This window comes from Heterodontus francisci, unplaced genomic scaffold, assembly GCF_036365525.1.
Source record: "Heterodontus francisci isolate sHetFra1 unplaced genomic scaffold, sHetFra1.hap1 HAP1_SCAFFOLD_102, whole genome shotgun sequence".
NCBI classification, from domain to species: domain Eukaryota; kingdom Metazoa; phylum Chordata; class Chondrichthyes; order Heterodontiformes; family Heterodontidae; genus Heterodontus; species Heterodontus francisci.
In genome coordinates, this window is record NW_027140380.1 from 2842435 (window position 1) to 2863735 (window position 21301).

At 45.0% G+C, this 21301-nt stretch overlaps 1 non-coding gene across 1 annotated transcript; it reads right to left on the reverse strand.

Moving 5' to 3' along the window:
• Nucleotides 1–19775: 19775 nt before the first annotated feature.
• On the reverse strand, nt 19776–19864 carry trnar-ucg (transfer RNA arginine (anticodon UCG)). The gene is given in 2 exon segments: nt 19776–19811; nt 19828–19864. It is a non-coding gene; the product is annotated as a tRNA-Arg (tRNA).
• Nucleotides 19865–21301: the final 1437 nt, after the last annotated feature.

Below are 21301 nucleotides of genomic sequence, written 5' to 3' on the forward strand. Positions count from 1 at the left end.
GCAGTCTCAGCTAGACTTTATACAATTGAAGCAATACATGTTTAACCATGTACTCAAATACGCTTTCAATGAAGCCATCATACCATTTGCCTTCCTAATTGCTTGCTGCACCTGCACACCAGCTTTTAGTGTCTCATGAACAAGGACACCCAGGTCCCTTTGGACATCGACACTTCTCAACCTCTCACCATTTAAGAAATACTCTGTCTTTCTGTTTATTCTACCAAAGTGGAGAACGTCACACTTATTTACATTATATTCCATCTGCCATGTTCTTGCCCATTCACTTACCCTGTCCAAATCCCCTTGAAGCCTCCTTGCATTCATTCTGTACCTTTCAATGAGGTAAATTGTGTCTGTTCTGTTTCAAGTTTTATATTTAAAATGTAACCATGGTGACAGACTTTATTTAGATCTGATAGTGAGTTTGTTTTTATACTGTGATTGATGTATCAACCTGTCAGCTGTACTGAATTGGAGTGAAATGGAAACAACTTCTGTCTGTCCTGCTGTTGTTTGACTGTTGGATTGAAAATGTGTCTCTCGATTTTGGGATCAGTGTCTGTCTGACTACTTTTATTTGTTCCAGTGGAACTGATGAGCTGGCAGTATCTCTGTGCTTTGGGAGTGATCCTGTACCGACTGTGCGTTGGAACGAGCTCGCTGCACTTTTCTTTGTGTCCAAGAATCACCACATCCAGTCAGGTTCCTTCATGTATTTTCCTGGAGGAATGAAAGAATTGATGAGGTAGAAGATACAAAAACGATCAATGTAATCGTCCCAATTATAATCATTATGAACAATCGCAAAATGAAAACCAGGAACACAAACAGTGTCAGTGTCTGACTCCACTGCAGTACTACAGTATTCAGCTTCTGTTTACCAGGTGTTTGCAGTGGTTTTGCAAGGTGTTTGTGACATTCAGAAACAACACAAGCCCTGAACTGCTCAATGACTGGGACTGTCCGATAGAGCAGTGACCTTCACACAGTCACATTTCTATTTCAACGAAAAAACCAGCAGCCACTATTTAAAATGTGCCTTTCACACTTCTCACCTGTTATCTGCAATATATGTTCTTTGTCTAACTGTCCACATCGTTATTTTGCAGCTATTTTCCCCCCACTGTTCACAATCCAACAAACAGTGAGAGACTGGAACTAAAGCAGGAAAATTCCCTCTCCTTTGGGTGGTGAAATTGTCAGTGATTTTCAATCGTGATTTCTTCCCATTGTGTCTCCCTGAGCCTGTACAGACACTGTCCGAGAATGAACTCTCCCTTCCCCGTGTCCCCGGCTCACTCCATGTTCCGGGAGCAGCTCCTGCTCCACAGTGTCTGTTACAAACACTCCCCGACTCCCCCTCAACTTCCCACCACTCAATGCTAATCTCTGAGCACATCTGCGGACACGCTCCCAAAGCAGTGGCTGCTGGAAGCAGATGCTGTTTGTTCCCTTCCCCCGGGCCCGGGAAGTCTCCATTCGCAGCTGATTTAAATCATCTTCCCCTGATTGAGTGAATGGCCTCACAGACTGGGTTGGGGAAGGATGCGCATGCGCTCCACTCCTCATTGTGACGTCCCACTGGGGGGCGGGGTTATGTCGCGCGTGCGCAGACCTTTGCAGCAATTCAGCATTCAAACATCAATGGGAACTTTCCCCATTTCACCCTCATCAAAGTCCCAAAGAAAGTGAAGAGGGGCTTGGACTGGAGGGAGGGAGGGGCGATGTAGGGGGAACCTAGAACCCAGAAAGCTGCCCACTTGCCCCATTTGGATGCTCAATTTGCGGTCATTCCCTGCAGGGGGTTTGTTATTATTGAGCCCGTCCTGGTAAAACAATCCGATAGAAAGAGGGGAGAAAGGAGGGAGCCGGTGTGTGTGCTGGGACCTTGCAGAATTCATTTCAGCAGCAAAAGTCCCGGGTTATATTAACCCGAGTGAAACACGCTGTCAGTGAGAGGAAAACCGAACGGCCCTTTTCATCTTTTCATTGGAAACAAAGTAGATCCGGAAGTGCGGCGAGCAGAGCAGACACACAAGCTCAATGACAGGAGAGCTCGGCCGTCCCTGAGTTTCAGCTCCCAGCTCTTACATTTCCTCATCCACACTGTCTTTACTGTGGATGTTCAGGGGTTCCTTGTCGGATCTGAGGACTGTATCCATGAAACATTCTGAGTCAGGAGATCCACACACTCTCTGTTATTAAGATTTATGGGCAGGAATGTTTCAAAACTTTGTCTATTAAATCATTGTATTATTCACAGAACGAATGAGGCAATCGGTTCATGATTCAGACCTTGAACTTGGTTTGGGTAGACCGAAAACTGAGAGGTTCAGCACCTTTTTACTTCTTCAGTATTGGCTGTGTGGCCTAATGGATAAGGCGTCTGACTTCGGTGTATTTAACAAGGTTATCAGAAGATTGTCGGTTCGAGTCCTGCCACGGTCATTTTGGGCGATCAGTGTTTAGCACCGCAGCCTCACAGCTCCAGCGACCCGTGTTCAGTACCTGCGCGCAGTTTGAGTTCTCCCTGTGACTGCGTGGGTTTCTTCGCACAGCCAAAGACTTGCAGATTGATAGGTAAATTGGCCATTGTAAATTGCCCCCAGTGCAGGGAGGTGGGAGAAGAATGGTGGGGCTGTGATAGGGAATATGGGATTCATGTCAGATTAGTATAAATGGGTGGTTGTTGGACGGCACAGACTTGATGGGCCGAAGGGCCTGTTTCAGTACTGCATCTATTAATAAATAACTGATTTTTTTGATGAAGTAACAGAATGGTTGATGAAGGGAAAGCAATGGATGTTGTCGATATTGATTTTAAGAAAGCGTTTGACAAACTACCACATAAAAGGCTGGGTAACAAAACTCAGGCTCCTGGAATAGGAGGGTCAGTATCTGCTTAGATTAAAAAATGTATGAAATATCAAGAAAAGCGAGTTGTGGCATTTAGTTGTTTTTCAGAATGGAAGATGGTGAACAGTGATGTCCACAAGTGTCAGTGTCAGGACCACCATATATATAAATGACTTGAATATTGGAATCACAGAATCACAGAATTGTTACTACAAATTCACAATGCTTCCAATTTTCGTATCATCCATAAACTTTGAAATTCTGCCCTGTACACCAAGGTTTAGGTCATTAATATATATCAGGAAAGGCAAGGGTCCCAACACTGACTCCTGGGGAACTCCACAACAAACCTTCCTCTCGCCCGAAGAACATCCATTGATCACTACTCTTTGTTTCCTGTCACTCAGCCAATTCCATGTCCATGTTACTACTGTCCCTTTTATTCCATGAGTTATAACTTTGTTCACAAGTCTGTTGTGTTGCATTGTATCAAACTCCTTTTGAAAGTCAATAAAAGCAAAATACTGCAGATGCTAGAAATCTGAAATGTAAACAAAAACTGCTGGAAATACTCAGCAGGTCTGGCAACATCTGTGGAGAGAGAAACAGAGTTAATGTTTCAGGTCAGTGACCATTCAGATGCTGCCAGACCTTTTGAAAGTCCATGTAGACCACATCAACAGCATTGCCCTCATCATCCCTCTCTGTTACCTCATCAAAAAGCTCCAGCAGGACAGTTAAACATGATTTTCCCTGAAGAAATCCATGCTGTCTTTCCTGAATTAACCCACATTTGTCCATGGGACTATTAATTTTGTCCCGAATTATTCTTTCGAGAAGTTTTCCCACCACCGACATTGAACTGACTGGGGAGTGAGACGAGGTGAGTTGCTTTCGCAGAGAGCCAACATGGGTTCGTCAGGCCGAATGGCCTCCTTCTGTGCTTTAGCCATTCTATGATTGTATGATTCTAGCAGCAACTGTTGGTGGAGAGGCAGTGATGCAGGAATGGGTTGACCGAAAGGGGAAAGTCTGGGCTGGTGTGTGTTTGCAGCATTTGCAGCTTGTGTTCGGGTTTGTGAATAAAGGTGATTTGGAAGCTGTGTTCCAAATTGAAGTGTTTATTGGAAGCAAGAAGTTGATGTCAATGAAGAATAAAACGTGTTAAGATGAAGGGTGGTGTGATTGAGGATCGCAGTAAATATATTGTTGGTGAATTATTTGTGTTAATAAACTTCCACTGCACCCTCTGCTGCAGGCTGCTGTTTATATCCAGCTGTGTATTAGTGCTGTGTGTTAACTAGATAAATGTTTGTTTCAACGCTGTTTATAAAGCAATAGCATTGCACTCAAACAGTCCCAGACATAGCAACACACGTACAAAAGCAAAATACTGCAGATGCTGGAAATCTGAAACATAAACAGAAAATGCTTGAAATAGTCAGCAGGTCTGGCAGCATCTGTGGAGAAAGAAACAAAGTTAATGTGAGCGAAGGAAACAGACCTGAACTGTTAACTGTTTCTCTCTGCACAGATGCTGCCAGACCTACTGAGCATTTCCAGCATTTTCTGTTTTTATTACAGCAACACCTTTGATCAGCAGGAGCGGTGATAGTGCGAGCCAGGGGGCAGCCGGGAAGGTACGTTTCACTATAAAGTACTTACCTGACGATTCGGCGGACGCGGACACGGGGACTGCTGGGTAAGTGAACTTCTATATTCGGGCAGTGGCTAAACCCGAAACACTACACGTGTCGTGTCTCCCACCCATCCTCCTCCTCCAACCAAAAAAAAGGACTCTTGTGTGGAGGGTTTGGTAAGGTAAGGTTTTCCTTTATATTTTTTTATTCTCTGTCGTCAATTTGGAGCAGAGGGGATGGAAGCTAGGGCAGTTGCATACTCCTCTTGCAGGATGTGGGAGGTAAGGGTCACCACTTGTGTCCCTGCTGACTTCACCTGTGAGAAGTGCACCCAACTCCAGCTCCTCACAGACCGCGTTAGGGAACGGGAGCTGGAGCTGGATGAACTTCGGATCATGCGGGAGGCAGAGGGGATGATAGAGAGCAGTTATAGGGAAGTCCTGACACCCAAGTCACAGGATAAAGGTTGCTGGGTGACCGTCAGGGGAGGGAAAGTGAATAGGCACACAGTGCAGGGATCCCCTGTGGCCGTTCCCCTCAAGAATAAGTATACCGTTTTGTATACGGTTGTGGGGGGGGACTTACCAGGGGAAAGCCACAGCGGCCAGGTCTCTGGCACTGAGCCTGGCTCTGCGGCTCAGAAGGGAAGGGTGGAGAATAGGAGAGCGATAGTGATAGGAGATTCAATGGTTAGAGGAACAGACAGGAGATTCTGTGGTCACGAACGAGACTCCCGGATGGTATGTTGCCTCCTGGGTGCCAGGGTCAGGGATGTCTCAGATCGAGTCTTTCGGATTCTTAAAGGGGAGGGGGAGCAGCCAGAAGTCGTGGTACATATGACATAGCTAGGAAAAGGGATGAGGACCTGAAAAGCGAATATAGGAGTTAGGTTGGAAGCTAAAAGGCAAGACGAGCAGAGTAGTAATCTCAGGATTGATACCGGTGCCACGTGCTAGTGAGGCTAGAAACAGAGAGCGAGTGCAGCTGAACACGTGGCTACAGAGCTGGTGTAGCAGGGAGGGATTCAGTTATGTGGATCATTGGGATACCTTCTGGGGAAGGTGGGACCTGGACAAGAAGGACGGGTTGCATCTGAACTGGAGGGAGACCAATATCCTGGGCGGGAGGTTTGCTAGAGCTCTTCGGGAGGGTTTAAACTAGTTTGGCAGAGGTATGGGAACCGGAACTACGGATCAGTGGATGGGGTAGCTGTTGAACAGGCAGATACAGAGTGCAGAGAGTCTGTGAGGAAGGTTAGACAGTTGACAGGGCAAAGTTTCAGCTAGTATGATGGGTTGAAGTGTGTCTATTTTAATGCAAGTAGTGTCAGGAATAAGGGTGATGAACTTAGAGCATGGATCAGTACTTCGAGCTACGATGTTGTGGCCATTACGGACACTTGGAGATCACAGGGGCAGAAATGGATGTTGGATGTTCCCGGGTTTGGATGTTTCAAAAGGAATAGGGAGGGAGGTAAAAGAAGTGGAGGAGTTGCATTGTTAATCAGGGATAGTGTCACAGCTGCAGAAAGGGAGGTCATCGAGGAGGGTTTGTCTACTGAGTCATTATGGGTGGAAGTCAGAAACAGGAAAGGAGCATTCACTTTATTGGGAGTTTTCTATAGACCCCCAATAGCAACAGAGACACGGAGGAACAGATTGGGAGGCAGATTTTGGAAAGGTGCAGAAGTAACAGGGTTGTTGTCATGGGTGACTTCAACTTCCCTAATATTGATTGGAACCTCCTTCGTGCAAATAGTTTGGATGGAGCAGTTTTTGTCAGGTGTGTCCAGGAAGGTTTCCTGACTCAATATGTAGATAAGCCGACTAGAGGGGAGGCTATGTTGGATTTGGTGCTTGGCAACGAACCAGGCCAGGTGGCAGATCTCTCGGTGGGAGAACATTTCGGTGATAGTGATCACAACTCCCTGACCTTTACTGTAGTCATGGAGAGGGACAGGAGCGGACGGGATGGGAAAATATTTAATTGGGGGAGGGGGAATTACAATGCTATTAGGCAGGAACTGGGGTGCATAAATTGGGAACAGATGTTCTCAGGGAAATGCAGGACAGAAATGTGGAGGTTGTTTAGGGAGCACTTGCTGCGACTGCTGGATAGGTTTGTCCCGATGAGGCAAGGAAGGGATGGTAGGGTGAAGGAACCTTGGATGACAAGAAATGTGGAACAGCTAGTCAAGAGGAAGAAGGAAGCTTACTTAAGGTTGAGGAAGCAAGGATCAGACAGGGCTCCAGAGGGTTACAAGGTAGCCAGGAAGGAACTGAAGAATGGACTTAGGAGAGCTAGAAGGGGACATGAAAAAGTCTTGGCGGGTAGGATTAAGGAAAATCCCAATGCGTTCTACACTTATGTGAGGAAAAAGAGGATGGCCAGACTGAGGGTAGGGCCGATCAGGGATAGTGGAGGGAACTTGTGCCTGGAGTCGGAGGAGGTAGGGGAGGTCCTAAATGAATACTTTGCTTCAGTATTCACTAGTGAGAGGGACCTGGACGTTTGTGAGGACAGCGTGGAACAGGCTGATATGCTCGAACAGGTTGATGTTAAGAGGGAGGATGAGCTGGAAATTTTGAAAGACATGAGGACAGATAAGTCCCTGGGGCCAGCCGGGATATACCCAAGGATATTACGGGAAGCGAGGGAAGAGATTGCCGCTCCTTTGCCGATGATCTTTGCGTCCTCACTGTCCACTGGAGTAGTACCACATGATTGGAGGGTGGCAAATGTTATTCCCTTGTTCAAGAAAGGGAATAGGGATAACCCTGGGATTTAGAGACCAGTCAGTCTTATGTCGGTAGGGGGCAAATTATTGGAGAGGATTCTGAGAGACAGGATTTATGATTAGTTGGAAAAGCATAGTTTGATTAGAGACAGTCAGCATGGCTTTGTGAGGGGCAGGTCATGCCTCACAAGCCTTATTGAATTCTTTGAAGATGTGACAAAACACATCGATGAAGGAAGAGCAGTGGATGTGGTGTATATGGATTTTAGCAAGGAGTTTGATAAGGTTCCCCATGGTAGGCTCATTCAGAAAGTAAGGAGGCATGGGATGCAGGGAAAGTTGGCTGTCTGGATACAGAATTGGCTGGCCCATAGAAGACAGAGGGTGGTAGTAGATGGAAAGTATTCAGCCTGGAGCTCGGTGACCAGTGGTGTTCCGCAGGGATCTGTTCTGGGACGTCTGCGCTTTGTGATTTTTATAAATGACTTGGATGAGGAAGTGGAAGTCTGGGTTAGCAAGTTTGCCGATGACACGAAGGTTGCTGGAGTTGTGGATAGTGTGGAAGGCTGTTGTAGGTTGCAACGGGACATTGACAGGGTGCAGAGCTGGGCTGATCAGTGGCAGATGGAGTTCAACCTGGAAAAGTGTGAAGTGATTCATTTTGGAAGGTCGAATTTGAATGCAGAATACAGGCTAAAAGACAGGATTCTTGGTAGTGTGGAGGAACAGAGGGATCTTGGGGTCCATGTCCATAGATCGCTCAAAGTTGCCACCCACGTTTGATAGGGTTGTTAAGAAGGCGTATGGTGTGTTGGCTTTCATTAACAGGGGGATTGAGTTTAAGAGCCGCGAGGTTATGCTGCAGCTCTATAAAGCCCTGGTTAGACCACACTTGGAATATTGTGTTCAGTTCTGGTCGTCTCATTATAGGAAGGATGTGGAAGCTTTAGAGAGGGTGCAGAGGAGATTTATCAGGATGCTGTCTGGACTGGAGGGCATGTCTTACGAAGAAAGGTTGAGGGTGCTGGGGCTTTTCCCATTGGAACGAAGAAGGATGAGAGGTGACTTGATAGAGGGGTACAAGATGATGATAGGCATAGATAGAGTGGATAGCCAGAGACTTTTTCCCAGGGTGGAAAGGGCTATCACCAGGGGGCATAATTTTAAGGTGATGGAGGAAGGTTTCAGGGAGATGTCAGAGGTAGGTTCTTTACACAGAGAGTGGTGGGTGCGTGGAATGCACTGCCAGCGGTGGTAGTAGAAGCAGATACATTAGGGACATTTAAGCGTCTCTTGGATAGGTACATGGATGATAGTAGAATGAAAGGTATGTAGGTAGTTTTGATATTAGAGTAGGTTAAAGGTTCGGCACAACATCGTGGGCCGAAGGGCATGTCCTGAGCTGTACTGTTCTATATTCTAGGTTCTCTAACACAGGTGTTGGGAGGCTCAGCCTGGCTACGCAATGTTACAAGGACGCTGAGTGACACCATCGACAACGGGACAGAGAGAAAAACACACAGAAAACTAATAGACTGTGAGGAAATAAAAGTGAGGAACGGAGAGAGAGAGACAGACAACGAAACTGAGATGGAGAAACAAGGCATTTGTATGATTGTGTTCTCCCTGTTGTGTAACGGTATTTCCTGTTGTGTAAATATGTTTTCTGTTGTGTAAAGATGTCCCCTGTTGTTGTGCAAAGGTTTTCCCTGTTATTGTTTTATTTTCTGTTGCTGACCGTCTCCTCACTGTGACCATTTGTCCTGGTTTTATTGTGGCCAACATCACCATCTGGTGGTGGAGAGGAGGCTCTGCAGGAAGGGGGTTGACAAAGTGGGAGAGACTCGGCTGGTCCGTGTTTGCAGCTTGTGTTCGTGTGAGCAAAAGTGAGTTGTTACTGACTGATGTGTTCACGAGAAGGAAAAAGCTGATCGCAAACGAGCGCATCTTGTTATTATGGGGAAACACTTGATGTTTTGAAAGTGAACTGTTTGTCTTCCGACCAAACATAAATAGCAGAGAATGGTTTCGATCCATCGACCCAGCACGCTTCCGCTGCGCCACTCTGCAAACTGCTGGTTTAAATTTTAGCTGCCTGTTCGTGAAATATGTTCATTTCCCCAATGTTTTTATAAAAATAGGATTGGAGTCGGATTTCTCAAGAATCCCGGACTCAGCAACACACGTGCTGACAGACTCACCCTCACTGCCCAATGACACAAGGACACAGAGTAACAGCACCGACAATGAGGCAGGCAGAGAAAGACACACAGAAAACCGGGTCGAGATCATTCGGACCCAGAAGGGAACAGACAGAGAAAGAGACACAGAAAACCAGGAAGAGATTATCAGGACGCAGAAAGGAACAGACAGAGAAAGACACACAGAAAACCAGGAAGATATTATCAGGACTCAGAAAGGAACAGACAGAGAAAGGTACTGAGCAAACCAGCAAGAGACAGCGAAAGACTGATGACTTATGTAATTGTGTTCTCTGTTGTGTAAAGATGTTCCCTGTGTTCTTTTAAAGATATTTCCTGCTGTGTAATATGTTCTCTGTTGTGTTACTGTATTCGCTGTTGTGCAAAGATGTTCTCTGTTATTGTGTAAAATGGGTCCCTGTTGTGTAAAGATCTTCTCAGTTGTGTAAATATGATCCATCTTGTGTAAAAGTGTTCCCGGTTGTTTAAATATGTTCCCTGCTCTGTAATGTAGAGCTGAGTCTGCACTAATGGAATTGCTACAGTATCTTCCAGTCTGATACTGTATGAGGGCTGGAATATGATCCAAAGCACAGTCTATACAAATTGAATTGCTATTGTATCTTTTAGTTTCACAATCCAGGGGAGTTTTAAACTGAAATTTCAGTTTGTATCTCAGGTTATGCTATCTTTCAGATTCTCTCAATCTGATGACGCACTGGAGATTTAGACTTAAGAAAGGATGTACTGGCATTGGAGGAGTTCAAAAGCGATTCACTCAGCTGATTCATGGGATGAAGGGGTTGACTTATGAAGAACGGCTAAACAGGTTACTCATTCGTGTTTAGAAGAATGAGGGGTGATCTTTTTGAAACGTACAAGATTCTGAGGGTGCTTAACAGGGTGAAGAAGGGTCTCTGACCTGAAACATTAACTCTGCTTCTCTCTTCACAGATGCTGCCAGACCTGCTGAGTATTTCCAGCATTTCTTGTTTTTATTAACAGGGTCGATGTTGAGAAGATGTTTCCACTAGTGGGGGAATCTCAAAATAGGCGACATAGTTACAGAATAAGGGGCCACTCATTTAAACTGAGATGCAAAGGAATGTCTTCTCTCAGAGGGTAGTGAATGTCTGGAATTCTCTACGCCAGTCAGTATTGGAGGCTAAATCACTGAAAGTATTTAAAGAGGATGTAAATAGATTTTTGAAATATTGGAGAGTTGAGGTCTATGAAGAGCTGGCATGAAAGAGGAGTTGAGGTCTGGGGCAGATCAGCCATGATCTTACTGAATGGCAGGGCAGGCTTGAGGGGCCGAATGGCCTACTCCTGCTCCTATTTCTTCTGTTCTTATGTTATGTTATATCTAATGTATATGTCAGGATGCACTATGGGAATTAATACTGAAACTTATAAACTCATAATGTGTGTAAATATTGGGCTGATATTTAACTTGAATCTCAGAGTACACTATTGTGGTTAATTCTGTAAGTTTGAAAAGGGAACTCTGTGCCATAATGAAAACAAGAAATGCTGGAAATACTCAGCAGGTCAGGCAGCATCTGTACAGAGAGAAGCAAAGTTAACGTTTCAGGTCAGTGACCTTTCAGATGCTGCCAGACCTTTTGAAAGTCCATGTAGACCACATCAACAGCATTGCCCTCATCAACCCTCTCTGTTACCTCATCAAAATCTCCAGCAGGACAGTTAAACATGATTGTCCCTTAAGAAATCCATGCTGGCTTTCTTGAATTAACCCACATTTGTCCATGGGACTATTAATTTTGTCCCGAATCATTCTTTCGAGAAGTTTTCCCACCTCCAAAATTGAACTGACTGGGGAGTGAAATGAGGTGAGTTGCTCTGACAGAGACAAAAACAAGAAATGCTGGATTCACTCAGCAGGTCTGGCAGCATCTGTGGAAAGAGAAGCAGAGTTAACGTTTCGGGTCAGTGACCCTTCCACAGATGCTGCCAGACCTGCTGAGTGAATCCAGCATTTCCTGTTTTTGTTTCAGATTTCCAGCATCCGCAGTATTTTGCTTTTATTTTAGTGCACTAACAGAGAGCCAGCACGGGTTCGACAGGCTGAATGGCCTCCTTCTGTGCTGTCGCCATTCTATGATTGTATGATTCTAGCAACAATTGTTGGTGGAGAGGCAGTGATGCAGGAATGGGTTGACAGGAAGGGGAAAGTCTGGGCTGGTGTGTGTTCGGGTTTGTGAATAAAGGTGATTTGGAAGCTGTGTTCCAAATTGAAGTGTTTACTGGAAGGAAGATGTTGATGCAAATAAAGAGTAAAACGTGTTAAGACGAAGCGTGGTGTGATTGGGGATAGCAGTAAATATAGTGTTGGTGAATTATTTGTGTTAATAAACTTCCACTGCGCCCTCTGCTGCAGGCTGCTGTTTATATCCAGCTGTGTATTAGTGCTGTGTGTTAGCGAGATAAATGTTTGTTTCAACGCTGTTTATAAAGCAATAGCATTGCACTCAAACAGTCCCAGACATAGCAACACACGTACAAAAGCAAAATACTGCGGATGCTGGAAATCTGAAACATAAACAGAAAATGCTTGAAATAGTCAGCAGGTCTGGCGGCATCTGTGGAGAGAGAACAAAGTTAATGTGAGCTAAGGAAACAGATCTGAACTGTTAACTGTTTCTTTCTCCACAGATGCTGCCAGACCTACTGAGCATTTCCAGCATTTTCTGTTTTTATTACAGCAATACAGGTGTTGGGAGGCTCAGCCTGGCTACACAATGTTACAAGGACGCTGAGTAACACCATCGACAACGGGACAGAGAGAAAAACACACAGAAAACCAATAGACAGTGAGGAAGCAAAACTGAGGGACAGAGAGAGAGACAACGAGACTGAGTCGGAGAAACAAGGCATTTGTATGATTGTGTTCTCCCTGTTGTCTAAAGGTATTTCCTGGTGTGTAAATATGTTTTCTGTTGTGTAAAGATGTCCCCTGTTGTTGTGTAAAGGTTTTCCCTGTTATTGTTTTATTTTCTGTGACTGACCGTCTCCTCACTGTGACCATTTGTCCTGGTTTTATTGTGGCCAACATCACCATCTGGTGGTGGAGAGGAGGCTCTGCAGGAAGGGGTTGACAAAGTGGGAGAGACTCGGCTGGTCCGTGTTTGCAGCTTGTGTTCGTGTGAGCAAATGAGATTTGTTACTGATTGATGTGTTCACTGGAAGGAAGAAGCTGATTGCAATAGAGTGCCTTTGGAAGCATCTTGTTATTATGGGGAAATACTTGATGTTTTGAAAGTGAACAGTTTGCATTATTACGAAGCATAAATAGCAGAAAATGGTTTCGATCCATTGTTCTCTGGGTTATGAGCCCAGCACACTTCCGCTGCGCCACTCTGCTAACTGCTATTTTAAAGTTTGGCTGCCCGTTAGTGAAATATGTTCATTTCCCCAATGTTTTTCTAAAAATAGGATTGTGGTCGGATTTCTCAAGAATCCCGGACTCAGCAACACACATGCTGACGGACTCACCCTCACTGCGCAATGACACAAGGACACGGAGTAACAGCACCGACAATGAGGCAGGCAGAGAAAGACACACAGAAAACCAGGAAGATATTATCAGGACTCAGAAAGGAACAGACAGAGAACGGTACTGAGCAAACCAGCAAGAGACAGCGAAAGACTGATGAACACCACTTGGAGGGAGCACTGAGGGTGGCAAGGGTCCAGAATGTAGTCTGGCTGGGGGATTTCAATGTCTATCACCATGAGTGGCTCGGTAGCACCACTACTGACCATGCTGGCCGATTCCTAACGGACATAGCTGCTCGATTGGGTCTGCGGTAGGTGGTGAGGGAACGAACAAGAGGGAAAAACATACTTGAACTCATCCTCACCAATCTGCCTGCCGCAGATGCATCAGTCCATGACAGTATTGGTAGGAGTGACCACTGCACAGTCCTTGTGGAGATGAAGTCCCGTCTTCACATTGAGGATACCCTCTATCGTGTTGTGTGCCACTACCACTGTGCTAAATGGGATAGATTTTGAACAGAACCAGCAATGTATAACTGGGCATCCATGAGGTGCTGTGGACCATTAGCAGCAGCAGAATTGTAGTCAACCACATTCTATAACCTCATGGCCCGGCATATTCCCCCACTCTAACATTACCAACAAGCTGGGGGATCAACCCTAATTCAATGAAGAGTGCAGGAGGGCATGCCAGGAGCAGCACCAGGCATACCTTGAAGTGAGGCATCAGCCTGATGAAGCTACATCCCAGGACTACTTTCATGCCAAACAGCAGAAGCAGCATGTAATAGACAGGGCTAAGTGATCCCACAACCAATGGATCAGATCTACACCCTGCCACATCCAATGATGAATGGTGGTGGACAATTAAACAACCAACAGGAGGAGGTGGCTCCACAAATATCCCCAACCTCAATGATGGGGGAGCCCAGCACATCAGTGCAAAAGATAAGGATGAAGAATTTGAAACAATCTGCAGCCAGAAGTGCTGGGTTGATGATCCATCTCGGCCTCCTTCTGAAGTCCCCAGCATCACAGATGCCAGTCTTCAGCCAATTCGATTCACTCAATGTGATATCAAGAAACGACTGAAGGCACTGGATACAGCAAAGGTTACGTGCCCTGACAATATTCCAGCAATAGTACTGAAGACCTGTGCTCCAGAACGTGCCGCGCCCCTAGCCAAGCTGTTCCAGTACAGGTACAATACTGGCATCTACCCGGCAATGTGGAAAATTGCCCAGGTATGTCCTGTACACAAATAGCAGGACAATTCCAACCCAGCCAATTGCTGCCAAATCAGTCTACTCTCAATCATCAGTATCGTGATGGAAGATGTCATCGACGGGGCACTTGCTTTGCAATAACCTGTTCAGTGACGCTCAGTTGGGTTCCGCCAGGGCCATTCAGCTCCTGACCTCATTACAGCCTTGGTTCAAACAAGGACAAAAGAGCTGAACTCAAGAGGTGAGGTGAGAGTGTCTGCCCTTGACATCAAGGTAGCATTTGACTGAGTATGGCATCAAGGAGCCAGAGCAAAACTGGAGTCAATGGGAATCAAGAGGAAAACTCTGCACTGGTTGGAATCGTACCTAGCACAAAGGAAAATGGTTGTGATTGTTGGAGGTCAATCATCTCAGCACCAGGACATTACTGCTGGAGTTCCTCAGGGTAGTATCCTCGGCCCAACCTTCTTCACTACTTCATCAGTGACCTTCCTTCAATCATAAGGTCAGAAGTGGGGATGTTCACTGATGATTGCAAAATTTAGCACCATTCGCGACTCCTCAGATACTGAAGCAGTCCATGTAGAAATGCAGCAAGACCTGGACAATATCCAGGCTTGGGCTGATAAGTGGCAAGTAACATTCGCGCCACACAAGTGCCAGGCAATGACCATCTCGAACAAGAGAGAATCTAACGATCTCCCATTGACATCAACGGCATTACGATCGCTGAATCCCCCACTATCAACTTCCTGGGGGTTCCCATTGACCAGAAACTGAACTGGAGTAGCCTTATAAATAGTGTGACTACATGAGCTGGTCAGAGGGTAGGAATCATGCGGTGAGTAACTCACCTCCTGACTCCCCAAGCCTGTCCACCATTTACAAGGCACAAGTCTGGAGTGTGATGGAATACTATCCACTTGCCCGGATGGGTGCAGCTCCAACAACATTCAAGAAGCTCGACACCATCCAGGACAAAGCAACACGCTTGATTGGCACCCCGTCCACAACATTCACTCCCTTCACCACTGACGTACAGTGGCAGCAGTGTGTACCATCTACAAGATGCACTGCAACAATGCACCAAGGCTAGTCAGGCAGCACCTTCCAAACCTGCATCCTCTACTGCCTAGAAGGACAAGGGCAGCAGATGCATGGGAATACCACCACCTGAAAGTTCTCCTCCAAGCTACACATCATCCTGACTTGGAACTATATCGCCATTCCTTCCTTCACTGTCGCTGGGTAAAAATCCTGGAACTCCCTTCCTAATAGCACTGTGGGTGTACCTACCCCACATGGACTGCAGTGGTTCAAGAAGGAAGCTCATCACCACCTTCTCATGGGCAATTAGGGATGGACAATAAATGCTGGCCTGGCTGGCGACGTCCACATCCCATGAAACAAATAATTAAATACAATAACAGCTCATCTCAATTCCTAGTATTTCTAAATCCCACCAGTCCAACATAAGCTGAACAATTATTGCATGTTGTGATTGACGGTCTGGTCTGTAAACTGCACTGCATCACAGATTGCTGACATTTGCTAACTGGAAGTGAGAACTGCAAAATCGGGACAGTAGTTCACATAGTCTGTCAGTGTGAAAGAATCAGGCAATGTGAGGTAATAGAATTTGTCTGTAAATGTTACACTCATATTGCTTTATATTTTTATATTGAAAATAAAAGTAATCATTTCGTGAAAATGGTGACATGTTGTCCAAACTTTGGTAGCCAGTTGTTTTCGTCTTGCACTCAGCAGGGCAATCCACAAGAATACCAATTTAAGGGAAAACAACAACTTTCTTCTGTATGAGAAGAGAGTGCTGATTGGTTGGCAAGTGAACTCTGATTGGTCGAGGCATTGCCATTCAGAATGCATCAGTTTATGGTAACTGACAGATAACTGCCCAGCTTTGTCTGAAATTTAAACCAGGCAGCTTGACTCTGATTGGTCACGGCATTGCCCTGTAGAATGAGCCAGTGAATGGCTGTCACTTATTTTGTTTAGCTGAAACTGGCACAACATGTGTGCATGTTCTTTCTGTCTGCAAAGAACAGGGCCCTGTGTATTAATATATGTAGCTTACAGTACACACCAGTGCACCACACTGCGAGCCCTACTGACAGTCTTAAATCGGTTGTCAGTGTAATTCTTAGCACACTGAGAATTATTTAGCAAATGTTGTCCTTTTGTGGAATCACATCTCATGTTGGATACTGTGTTTTGAGTTTTGCAAGCACGGGTTGGTTGGGTTGGGCACATTGCGAACAGCGGAAGGGACATGTTATTTGATACAATCCGCCAGTTTTGGGATGTACGGTCTAGAAACCTAGCATCACACTGGTATTCAAATTCATATATCACGTTACCTATTTGTGTGATAGGCAGGATGTCTCTTTTGCTTGACAGCAGCATCCTGTTAGTGGCGAACACCACACTTGTTGCTCCTGCATAGTAACAGCAGGAAACAGCTCGCTTCACCTGTTACTCAAATACTGGGGATATATTACCCTTCCAGGGTAATTTGAGGGAGACTGGGCACTTTTCAGGGCTCAAAATGACGTCCTTCAGCCCGTTTATAAGTTTGTGTGATATACAGTGAGAAATGATCTGATCAGTGTAGCCATTGTAATGCAGGATGTCTTTGATTCGCCCTATTTCAGCATCAAGCTTGCATGGTGAGCAAATGGCTCAGCCCTATTTATGACGTTGTCGATAAACCAATTTTATAGCGCGTGGAACTGTAATAATCCCAACGCGTGTATTGACCAGTGAAGGTAGGTTTGCGGTAGACCGTGGAAGAAAACCCCTTAGCAGATTTCTCAACTAGTACATCAAGGAAAGGGAGCTCATTTGACTGCTCCATTCCAAAGGTGAATTTGAGTGTAGGATGGAGCCCATGAAGACGTGCAAGGAAATTATTTCATGCAGCTGCGGATTCAAATTTAGCAAACGTATCATCTACATATTGGAAATATGCAAGCGGTCGGAGGTTAGGTGTCATTCCCTTAAAAACAGTTTTGTCATGGAATCCAACAAAGATGTTTGTGAGAGCTGGGCCTCGAGGGGATCCCATGGCAACACCAGCAATGCATGGTGTCAATAAAACTGAACTCAACTGTGCAAGTTGCCGAGTTCATAAGTTCAATGAATACAGATTCACACAATGGTGACGGGTATAGATCACCATGATATAGCACTGCAGTGCAAATATCTATGGCTTCCTGAAGTGGTACATTGGGAATGGGCTAGCAATGTCAAATGACACATGGACACGGCATTGCTATCGATATGCAAGTCCTGTATGGTCTTCGCAAATGTGAAGGAATCCTTCACTGTGCATGTGGAGAACTTGCTCAAAAACTGGTTGGAACAATTTGCCCAACCATTTGGCAAATTCATTTCAGGAAACTATTTACATTACTTCAAATAAAGGAAACACAACGACACAAAGAATTGAGCACAACGCTGAAAGTTTCACAGCAAATAGTCAAGTGGGAAAAGGATGAAATACAGAAAGAAAAAGCCTAAAATACTGAAAACACTCAGCCAGTCCGGAAACAACTGTGGAGAAGAGAAGCTCGGGTTAGTGGTCCAGTTCTGTGAGCCTTCTATAGACCTGAAACATTGCTCCTACCTTCCTCTCTCCACAGATACTGCTGGAACTGCTGAGTGTTTCCAGAATCTTCTGTTATTATTCAGATTTCCAGTGTGTGCAGTATTTCTCTTTTTGAAAATAAAATATTCCCTGAGAGGAATGGAACTTTACATAAAAAATTGGAGTAGGCCATTCGGCCCATCGAAATAGCTCTGCCATTCAATAAGATCACAGCTGATTTCCTACATCAACTCCATCTTACCACACTAGCACAGATCCCTTGATTCCCTTAGCATCCAAAAACCTATCGATCTCTCTCTTGGATATACCCAACGAGCATCCGCATCTCCAGAGTCACAGAGAGATACAAACACTGAAAAAGGCCCTTCGGCCCACCGAGTCTGTGCCGACCAACAACCACCCATTTATACTAATCCTATACTAATCCCATATTCCTACCACATCCCCACCGACCCTATATTTCCCTCCCACCTACCGAAACCAGGGACAATTTAGCATGGCCAATTTACCTACCAACAAGTCTTTTGGCTTGTGGGAAGAAACCGGAGCACCTGGAGAAAACCCACACAGACACAGGGAGAACTTGCAAACTCCACCTAGGCAGTACCCAGAATTGAACCCGGGTTGCTGGAGCTGTGAGGCTGCGGTGCTAACCACTGCGCCACTGTGCCGCCCATAATGTGTGATCTCACCAAGGCTCTGTCTAATTGCAGTCAAACGTCTTTATTCTTATAAAAACTCTTCACAATGTTGAACACAACTATTAACTGCCATTCTGCTCTAAGAAGAAGGACCCCAGCTTCACACACCCCAGACCCCTATTCTTTCCACATTAGCTGAATTCCTGCATTTCTGATACCATTCCAGTAAATCTCCTCTGCACCCTCTCTAAGGCCTTGACATTCCTGCTAAAGTGTGGAGCATGGAATTAGACACAACGCTCTAACTGAGGCCTATAACCAGTGAGATTTCTAAAGGTCCAGCATAAATTCCTTGTCTGTGTCCCGTACTCCCATTTCTGGTTTCTGACTCAATGTCGGCTCTGAGCTGTTGAAACTGCCTGAATAAATATTTCCACCCAACAAAGCGCTCGGAATGTGAGAAGGGACAAAGTGAGTGACCAAGTACATCAACTCCAAGTAAAACTCCACCATGTAGTGAAAACACTCGAACCACAACGGCTCTTTTAAGAGCCACCCACAATCGCTCTGAAAAAACTGCACCAACATCTATCTAGAATTGGTTTATTTCATTGGTTTTAATGCTCAGTAACTCTCTGGAACTTTCTCACTGTCTTTGTGTTTTCTGTTTCAATCTGGTATGGAGATTCTGGGAAGATGAGTTTCACTGCCTGGGAGGATCTTTGTGGTTTTCCTGCAGAAACACAAAACAAAGTCTCTTTTCAGAGTCACCCACCGCCTCATAGGGACAGCAGTGACATGGGAACGGGAGCTGGGGTGTGTTTTATGCCGGAAATATCAGTTAATGATTTATGTTGTGCTCTCGTTATATTCCAATCTCTGAATTGAGCCTTTCCACCACACCAGGGTTATGGGGAGAGTTTTCATCGTTTCTTTTCTAAACGTACAGACAATGTTATAAAGTTGCTGATTTACCCAGATGGCGGATTCTCCCCTCACAGTGAAAAGTAACATCACACCTTCACATTGTTTTATAATTGAATAATTAGTCAAATGGAATTATTTGTGATGTTATTTCCCCCGAGACGGTGTTTCCTGCAGTGAAACTGAGCAGTTTCAGCTCAGTCATTCAGGGACCTGGAATTCCTGCAGTTTGAACCCGCTGTTACCCCAGCCCACTTCTGATTGGTCACCCTCTTCTCATAAAGTCAGTGACAGCACATGAGGAGGCCATTCGCCCCATTGAGTCCATGTCGGGTTTCCAATCTGTTCAGTCCCCGACTCAATCCCCAAATCCCTGCATAATCCCTTTGGGTCAAAATGACCGTGGCAGGACTCGAACCTGCAATTTTCTGATAACATCATAGAATATACCGAAGTCAGACGCCTTATCCATTAGGCCACACAGCCATTAGCTTACATGATTGATTCAATCAGAGAATCTCGAAGCACAAAATACAAAAAATCATTGGTTGAACCTGTCAACCTGGCAGAATATTTGAATTTGTGAAAGCTGCCAATTTCACTGTGGAAAAGAAGTGATCGACTGGAAAAGTACATAAAAATCTATTTTCCCGTAGCGGTTTAAATAAACTTTTAAAACACAATTTTGCTTTTACCGACTCAAATTGCTGGTGCTATTTTATGAACAGCTTTATGTTGCCAATTTTTGTCAACTTCTCATCCGTAACTGACAGTAAAAGACTCCGTTCAGCAATCTTTCACGCGACAAATAACTCAAACTCGGTGTGGAAGGAATAAATTACAGACTATTGGTAATTCCCCTTCACACAGGCTTCAGGGGGACAGTGAGAAGCCACTGAAATAGTTGCTTCATCCTTTTAAAAGGTTCCCATTCTGTCCTGTTACTGACATGTTGGAATCAGATTTGTATTTAACAAGATATTTCTGTGAAAACAAAATCCTCAACAGACCAGCTGGGAATCTGGGAATCACTGTAGTAAAATTTTGATTGAGAAGACGGGACCGTCTCACCAGCAGCCGGGTTACATTCCCCTCACATCCTTATACAGTGAGCAGCTCTTTCCCTCGAGAAATAGACAGCAGCAGTTGGAAGTTCAGTAAAAGGATCGGTTCATTGAGACAAGTTTCTGACTGACAGGTGGTGCTGAATATTAATACAAGAAGGTCCTGGAATGGGAAACAAGTGTCCAGAGTAGGGTCTGAAATCAGGACAGGGAAATGGCCAGCACTGACACAGATCATTTCATTATTACATTGATATCTGACTGTCTATAAGGAGAAGCGAGTTAAACACATGATGGTGAAAGGAATGGAAGATGATGCTGGTTGTTCTAGATGAAGAGGGATAGACAGAGGTGTGGGTACAGCAGACTTCAGACAGTAATCAGCCCTTTCAGATACTGTGGGTGGATCTGAAAAGAGCCTTTGGGATAGGGAGAAAAGCTCTTTGTTTAAAAACCCTCAAATAGCTACCTTGTAATTGGTCAGGTTACTAATGTTTTAGTTAGTGTAATTTATGAATAATTACTAATTAGAAAGTGCTGTTTGGACAGAGTGTAAAGCTGTGAGTTGATGTGTGAGGGACTACACTGACTGGGGGAAGGAGGTGCTCTTTGGTCTCTTCTGCCTTTTCTGCATCCATGGTCCAGGGGAAGATGCTGATCGGTGAGTAACTGGTAAATTATTCTACTTATTACACTTATTACACGAGCAATAATGAGTTTGTAAAGCTAAGTAATGGCAGGGCAGCTCGAAAAGTAAAAGTTCTAAATTGGGGGAAGGCAAATTTTACAAAACTGAGAGGTGATTTGGTGGATGTGGACTGGATACAACTACTTGAAGGAAACCCAAAGATGTTTTATC